Source organism: Branchiostoma floridae, chromosome 15, assembly GCF_000003815.2.
Source record: "Branchiostoma floridae strain S238N-H82 chromosome 15, Bfl_VNyyK, whole genome shotgun sequence".
Lineage (NCBI taxonomy): Eukaryota > Metazoa > Chordata > Leptocardii > Amphioxiformes > Branchiostomatidae > Branchiostoma > Branchiostoma floridae.
In genome coordinates this window covers 21,110,777-21,118,134 of record NC_049993.1, presented here as the reverse complement: position 1 = coordinate 21,118,134, position 7,358 = coordinate 21,110,777, and the positions used below count along the sequence as shown (strand labels likewise).

The 7,358-nt window shown below is 45.4% G+C and overlaps 1 long non-coding RNA gene across 1 annotated transcript in view; it reads right to left on the bottom strand.

The window, feature by feature from the left end:
• Positions 1-2,178: 2,178 nt before the first annotated feature.
• The window catches only part of LOC118432262, a 29,036-nt gene continuing 23,856 nt past the window's right edge, over positions 2,179-7,358 (bottom strand). Inside the window, exon 2 of the long non-coding RNA XR_004833048.1 lies at positions 2,179-2,619. This is a non-coding gene — a long non-coding RNA (uncharacterized LOC118432262). The remainder of the gene's footprint in view (positions 2,620-7,358) is intronic.

The following is a 7,358-nucleotide window of genomic DNA, read 5'->3' as shown; positions in this document are numbered from 1 at the left end:
ATGTTAGAGACATGGTTTCGTGTAAAACGTACACGGAGTTTTACCCTTATATACGCACGTACTTTCTTAAACGCGGCCCTTTAGTAAACCGGGGGTTTAGCATGTCTATACTTTTCGCGCAGGCGCAGTACGTTCCGGTGACGTGCTTCAGCTCCCGGATGTGGGATTAGTTCCAAGATGGCGGCGGACACGAAAGGTCACTCGGACAGGCGAGGGCGTCTGCTGAATTTCAATTTCTGTGGGGGAGATATCTACTGCTGTGGCTACAGGAACTTTTGTGGAAACTGTTTATTAAATGAAACATGGAAGACAAGAATAACGTGCGAAAAGTAGAAAACACTAATTTTATGTAGAGAGTGTTGCAATAAACAAAGAGGTGAAAAGTGAAAAACTGCCTGATTTCGTCAATATCGTTTTTCGTCAATAACAACAAACAATAAAAATATTTGGTTGCAAATGATATGAACTATATGTTTCCGACCTTTTGAGTCATGTAGACCTCAACATTTGTAATCAAAGCCTGTCCGTCAAATAGAATCACACGTACAACTTTCAAACTTGGTTGAGTACTCCGTCAATTTTGAAGACTAATACGTCAGTAATCTGCAGTAATGACGCCGGATACAAACAAAGGCGACATAATAAGTGTGTATAATTGATACGAAAGCTCAGCAAACAAACCGTGAGACACAAAGCGAAGCTGAGCGCCCAGAAGAGCGGACCCACTTCCCGTCTCGGCTTATCGCATCACCAATCCCCCAGGCTGCAGTTTCTAATTCAATAGATCGGCGGGACCGCTCGCCCGGATCATTCCGTAACCGTTCTCCGCTCGCATGAAGTCATCCGAACGCAGTTACTATTGATTTTATAAGAGAAGCGCGATCGGGAGAGCTTACCGCGCTGTCAGGGATCGCCGTGATGCACGATGCTCCGGCTACCCTCTACTGACAACTCAATGCATAAAAATCAAAGAAGTATTGATCTTGGAGCGAGGATGGAAATACGGGATTAGAAACGAACTTTGGTGAACCTAAAATTGGAGCTTTTCACCTAGTTCTGACTGTAGGTGCACTTAGATATGAAGGGTAATGTACTTCAGGGTACTATTATATTGTACGTCTAGTATTTATAGTACATGTAGAGCATATTATTTGCTTTCAAGTGCCAAAAATACATTTTCACTGTGTTAATTGTTTTAGATGATGAAATTAGTTGTAGAATTTGCAGTTTCAATCTCTGAAGAGAGGCAGTCCATTTTGTAATAGTGTTTGGCTGACATTCTACCACTATCTTATGCTGGGCAGCTAAATGTTAAGGTTGGGTACAAAAGTACACTTATTGCACAATAATGAATCTGGAGCCCCGAAAACCACCCGGCAATGCACAGTAAGGTGTATGCTAAGGTTTTGCTGATATGTATGATGTACACCCAAAATTTCTTTCGTGCACCAAAATTTTCAGGTACACTTTTTACCAAAAGTGAATTTGGAGCCCCGTCCGCACGCTTTGAAGGGCGGTCCGGGAATGAGCCCCGGATTGTCCCGCTTGCCTGTAGCTAATTAAGCTGACCCTGGTGGGTCCGTGTGTGGTCGGGTCAGCAACTTCTTTGATCAAAACACAAATAAACAATCCCTTTATTATAACCGTAATGCACAATGGGCTCTCCCGGTCGGCAGTATTTATCCCCGGTAGATGAGGCAGGACGATGCGGACGGTTCTAATATCGTTTCTGCACCGAGACGATTAAACCGGTGATTCTTTCCGAAATAAGGAAATGGAAAATCAATTACAAACGGCAGCGATAGAAGCGGAGTAATACCGCTGTAATAAAGTTTTGGGAGGACGGTTGTTTGGGTTGTAGGCCGGACGTTCCCTTTATTGCCGGAGCAATGTCAGTTGACCCTGCTGTATGAACTGATTTGTATCGATCAGCTTGATGCAAACTCAGTAAACTTTAATGTCAAGAAGAAGCGATTCACTACAAATATGATTATTGATATCATGTCGTTGATAGTTTCAGACAAAAGTTGAAAGATTTCGGTTACTATCTATACCTTTCAATCCATTGTCACTGGTATGAAAGTTTAAAACTAGCATTCTGTGAAAACGTTTTAGTGACTTCATTTGAATACAAAACAAGACTCATTGTTGACCACTGAAGGTTACACTAACTGGATTGATTGTGATGACAGGTGTCGGTTTACATTAGTCCTGGCAACTTCAGGTCATACCAATTAGGTACGCAATCACAATCTAGTTACTCATTACAGATTATTTTGATAATAGCAGTTTCCAATTAAAATAAAACAGAGGGCGGCAAAAACTAATTGAGTCTGGGGTTCATCGACCTTTCCGCTCAAGCTCAAACAAAAAAAAGGCTGTGAAATGTACTCACGTCGGAGTTGAAAAGAACCGTTACGGGTTGACCAATTGCTGCTTTATATCAGGCGTTCGGCAGTTCAAACGGACCAATCGCTGCTCGGCATCGGTCGGAGTTGAAAAGAACCGTTACAAGTTGACCAATGGCTGCTCCGCACCAGGTGTTCGGCAGTTCAAAAGGACCAATCGCTGCTCGGCCTGGGCGGCGTGATGACCCGTGCAGCTCCCTGCCTCAGCGCCCTGCAATAAACACGTAATAGCGGGGGTGTAAATTATGGGGCATGTCGGCCTGTACTTAAGCCGCGAGGGGCAGGCGCACACGGAATCTATCAAAGTAGCGGCTCAATAAAAAGATGAAAGGCGGCCCTTAAATATTAGGCTACAAAGTAGCGGCTCATCACTTGACACAAAACAGGCTACAATTTACAGATTGGGGAGAAGCCAGTGCAGATTGGAGCGGACGCGACCGGCGTGCGCGCGAGCCAGGAATCGGGAATAACCGCAGAGGGGTGGGTGGGTGGTCGGAGAATAAAACAAGAATGCTTATTTCAGATGAATAACCTAAGAAGAGCATTCCACATGAACAATTGCAACCCATGCATTTATTGCGAAACGTATGTATCATTGGTGATGCGCATATTGCATCGAAAGGTGGTTTTGTCACAAGAAACGTCGACCAGTTTTCAGTCCATGGCAGTCGGAGATGTTCATGTCAGGCGTTTTGGGACCGCCGCTCCGTCAATTTGAATTAGTTCCCGAGAGTGTGGTCTGTTGGAAATAGAATTCGTTGGACAGAGACATGCACACATCAAACTTTTTTACGTTTACCTCTCCCACTAAACACGGACGGGCTGTCACATTGTTTCTGTCCCTTGTGGAGAAAGATCAGTAGCATAGTGGAGGAGCTAGGAGCAACATGCCACAATCTATTCTACAGACTTCAAACACGCAAAACTGATGGTTATTGTGACAATAGATGTGTATGCTAGAAGGCAGAAACGAGAAGGAAGATGAAGCGTCCCCGTCCTAGGTGCTGAAATGTTTGTAGTATTTAGAACTAGTTAGAGACTAGTAAGGGACATGCCAGGAGATACTCTATAGCCGACACACACCCAAAATAGGGTGTCATTGTCGTGATATGATGGAGGAAAGTGGGATGCGGCAGAATGAGTGAATATTCCTGTCCCTAGTGCTGAAGTATCTGTAGCGTTTAGAGGTAGTTAGAGACATGTATTCTACAACCGGCACACGCCCGTAATAGGGTGTTATTCCCAATACATGATGACTGAAAGAGGGATGCGGCAGAATGAGTGATTATCCCCGTCCCTAGTGCCGAAGTATCGGTAGCGTTTGGAGGTAGGAAGAGACATGTATTCTACAACCAACACACGCCCGTAATAGGGTGTTATTCGCACGACATGATGACTGAAATAGGGATGCGGCAGAATGAGTGATTGTCTCTGTCCCTAGTGCTGAAGTATCGGTAGCGTTTAGAGGTAGTTATAGACATGTCAGGATGTATTCCACAGCCGCCACACACCAGAAATAGGGTGTCATTGCCAGGATATGATAGATGAAAGCGGAAAGCGGCAGCATGAGTGATTATGCCTGTCCTTGGTGCTGCAGCAGCCGTGCGTGTGTCTCCTAAATCTGGGTTAACGCCCGGCACGCAGCTGTGAGTTGTCTTGTAACACGAGAAGCGGCGGCCATTGATTCATCTGGTAACACGAGTGGCGGCGGCCATACCGGGTTCGTTCGAAACGGCTGGAAGGTTACTTTGCCCATCTGTCTCCTTGCGCCCGATCAAGCTCTGGCAGCGGGACAAATCTGCGCCCCCGGGAAGGGAGGGTTTAACCGGAACATTGTTGTTTCACTCACCTCCCCCCCCGGGGGAAGACGCCGGCGGAAAATTCGATAGTACCATTTGGGCGGGAAAACCTCCCTCCGGCAAATACCATGGGGAATACCCGGGGCAAATTACAAAGCCCGACTCCACCGATTGGTGTTTGAGTGTGAATATACCCTGTTCGTTTGGAGAGGGGGGGGGGGGGTTATGGCGTTGGGATTGATGTGCATTTGGTGTGTGAATCCTCCAGGAACACACGGGAACAAGTGGATAAATTACGGTTAAATTACGGCACCTGTGTTTATGTGTGTGTTTGTGTGTGTGTGGGGGGGGCACTATGCTGGGATTGATGTGCATTTGGCGTGGCACTCCTTCGGGAATACACCCGGTTCCAGGAATATAATACGGGCGGACAAATCGCAGGCACACGGACGTGTGGGGGGGTGCGGCGCTGGCTTAAAAATAGCCATGTGAAACAGGAAATTTGCCCGTTACATTCTACCGGCAGGAATACTAGCAGAAAAATGCTCACTTGGACATGAGGACGTGCGGCGTGGGGTCAATCAGTCCTGCTCTTTCTTCCTCAGGTCAAACCCAGCCGAGTTGCCAGGATAAGCTCTAACGCAGTCGTGTTCTGTAACAGGGTCACATACTGCCATACGAAGGTCAAATGGATCTGCATTCCCCCCTGAAGCAGTCGCATTTCCGTTCATCCCCGACAAAGTGGAGTCACATTTCAGTCCCAAGGTCAAACGCAGGCACATTTCTGTTTGCCCAAGGTCAAACGGATTCGCTTTTTCATTCTAAGGTCAAACGCGGATGTCCTAAGGTCAAATGCGGCTTAATTCCATCCTGATGTCAAATACAGCCATAGTTCCATTCCTTTAGAGTCGTATTTCCGTCCGAAGGTCACCACAACAGCGCCGATCACGCCCAATTAGTGTTACCGGAAATGAACGGTCAGCCCGGAATGTCGTGCTTAATGGAACGGCAAGGGACGGTTCACAGAGCTGCCTGACCTCACGGGGGTAATTAACGGGAGCGGCCGAACCTGGTCGTACTTGGTGTGTGTGTGTGGGGGGGGGGGGGGGTGGGGGGTCGCAGCGCGTTATGACAAACCTTAGTCATGCTGGGGGGCACGATCGGACATTTGAGTAAAGCAAGATAACAAAGGCATCTGAGTTGTGAATCTTTTTCTATTTGAATCGTTTAGGTGCTAGGAAACCTGTCTATGACTGGCGAGTGTTATCTGTGCACAACGAGAATAATACAGACAGGCTAACAACCGATTTTGGTCACAAGACGCACTCTGCGCATAGATCTGCATTGCGGGTGGACTATGTAGAAGATGCAGTAGCAACAAGCAATTCAACACTGTTCATTAGGAAGGACACGACCATAGAATCATTCGTTCATCAAAACAGTGTTACGACATGTGCCAAGGGTTATGTAACCAGAATTTCCGTTTTGATTGTAATTGGACAAGGGCAAACGGATCGGAGTGTATTTTTACGGCTTGCGTTCTAATCAGGAATAGATTGCAATACACTAATGCAGAGACATGCGACTAAGGAACCACAGCCTTGCCATAAGTCAGTCCCTTACTGGGTTGAAGCTTTTACAAAGTTCACTTTCCAGCTAAGTTTGTCTTTTATTGCTGCTGGTAACTAAGGTCGATACTACAATAAAGTAACGTTGATTAGTTATGGCGTTGGATGAGCTCTTCCTATTGTAGTTCCAATTATAAACCGTTCCAGTGCTTGCCATAAAGGATTCCGGCTTTGGTCGTAAAACGTGGAATTGAAGTCAGGATCCTGATTGAACTGGCTCAATTCTTGTTACACAAAGAACGTTACACAACTTCTTTATATAGAACGTTATTGAACTATTCCGAATTGCCCACTGAGTTGATGATTTCGGTTTTCTTTTTCATCAAGTACAGCATGTTCTGTTTATCTATGATATGTGATTTTGTCACAAAAACATGTACTTCTTGCGTTACTTACATTACAGTCTTATTTTAGTTTTATTTATTTTTGTGCAAGCTAGAGAAATCTAATGATTGTACTTGCCTTGTGCGGACAGTCTTGAAAAACAACTCAACAAGTATAATGGGGCTACACAGCTGTTTGAAAATTCAATAAATAGATAAAAAAATATATACACGCTGGTTTTTCTTTTGCGAGAGCCCAATTTCCAAATATCCCTTCACTAGCCATCTCTCCGTGAAGCATATCCAGGGGGTCTTCAGCTACTTACGCCGCTGCTGTTTGTCCTGATCGTTTAAACCTGAAATCTTCCCGGGCAGAAGTCAATCCCGGGTGGCAGAGTTCTGCCCGGGCGATGAGCGGATTTGGGAGGAGAGATGCAGAAGTTAAACATGGCTCAGGGCCGCACTCAGTCTTACTGATGACGTCACCTGGACAGGCTGCCAAAAAAGCGGCGATGTACCAGAATGTAACATACATAGGCAGGACTCCGGGCGGTCAGAATAGATGGCGAATTGTCTGTGTTATCTTTTTAGCCTCCTTGGTGTTATTAGTAATCAGAATTAAAGTCAGCTTTCAACCATAAGTAGACACTTTTCAACACTGTTACCAAGAAGAAGTAAAGGAATTGTTTTTGTTGTTCATCCCCCTTTATTTAATAAATATTTGGTCAACGTTGCATCAGAATTCAGTCCGTTGCATACGATATCTTTTCCAAAGACAGGCCTCAGAAACTATAGACAGGCTTCCATCCTTATAAACCTGTACAGAATGTAATGTACACTGGCAGTACTCCGGGTGGTCAGCCTGGAGGTGAACTGTTTGTATCATTAGTAATCAGTAGCAAAGCCAGCTGTCAACCATGACTTGACACTTTTCAACACTGTTGTCAGGCAGGTGCAGGAATTGTCTTGTTGTTCATCAAGTTTTTTTTAAATATTTGGTCAACGTTGCATCAGAATTCCGTCCGTTGCATACGAAACAGGCCTCAGAAACTATAGACAGGTTCCATCCCTATAAACGTGTACATAATAGATACATACTGTCTCAGTGCGTGCCAAGGCGTGCTTTGCAGTATATTGCTTTGAATGTTAAGAACTGCTCGACTAGCCTCCGGATATTACTTAGGGCCGGTCGTGCTGACC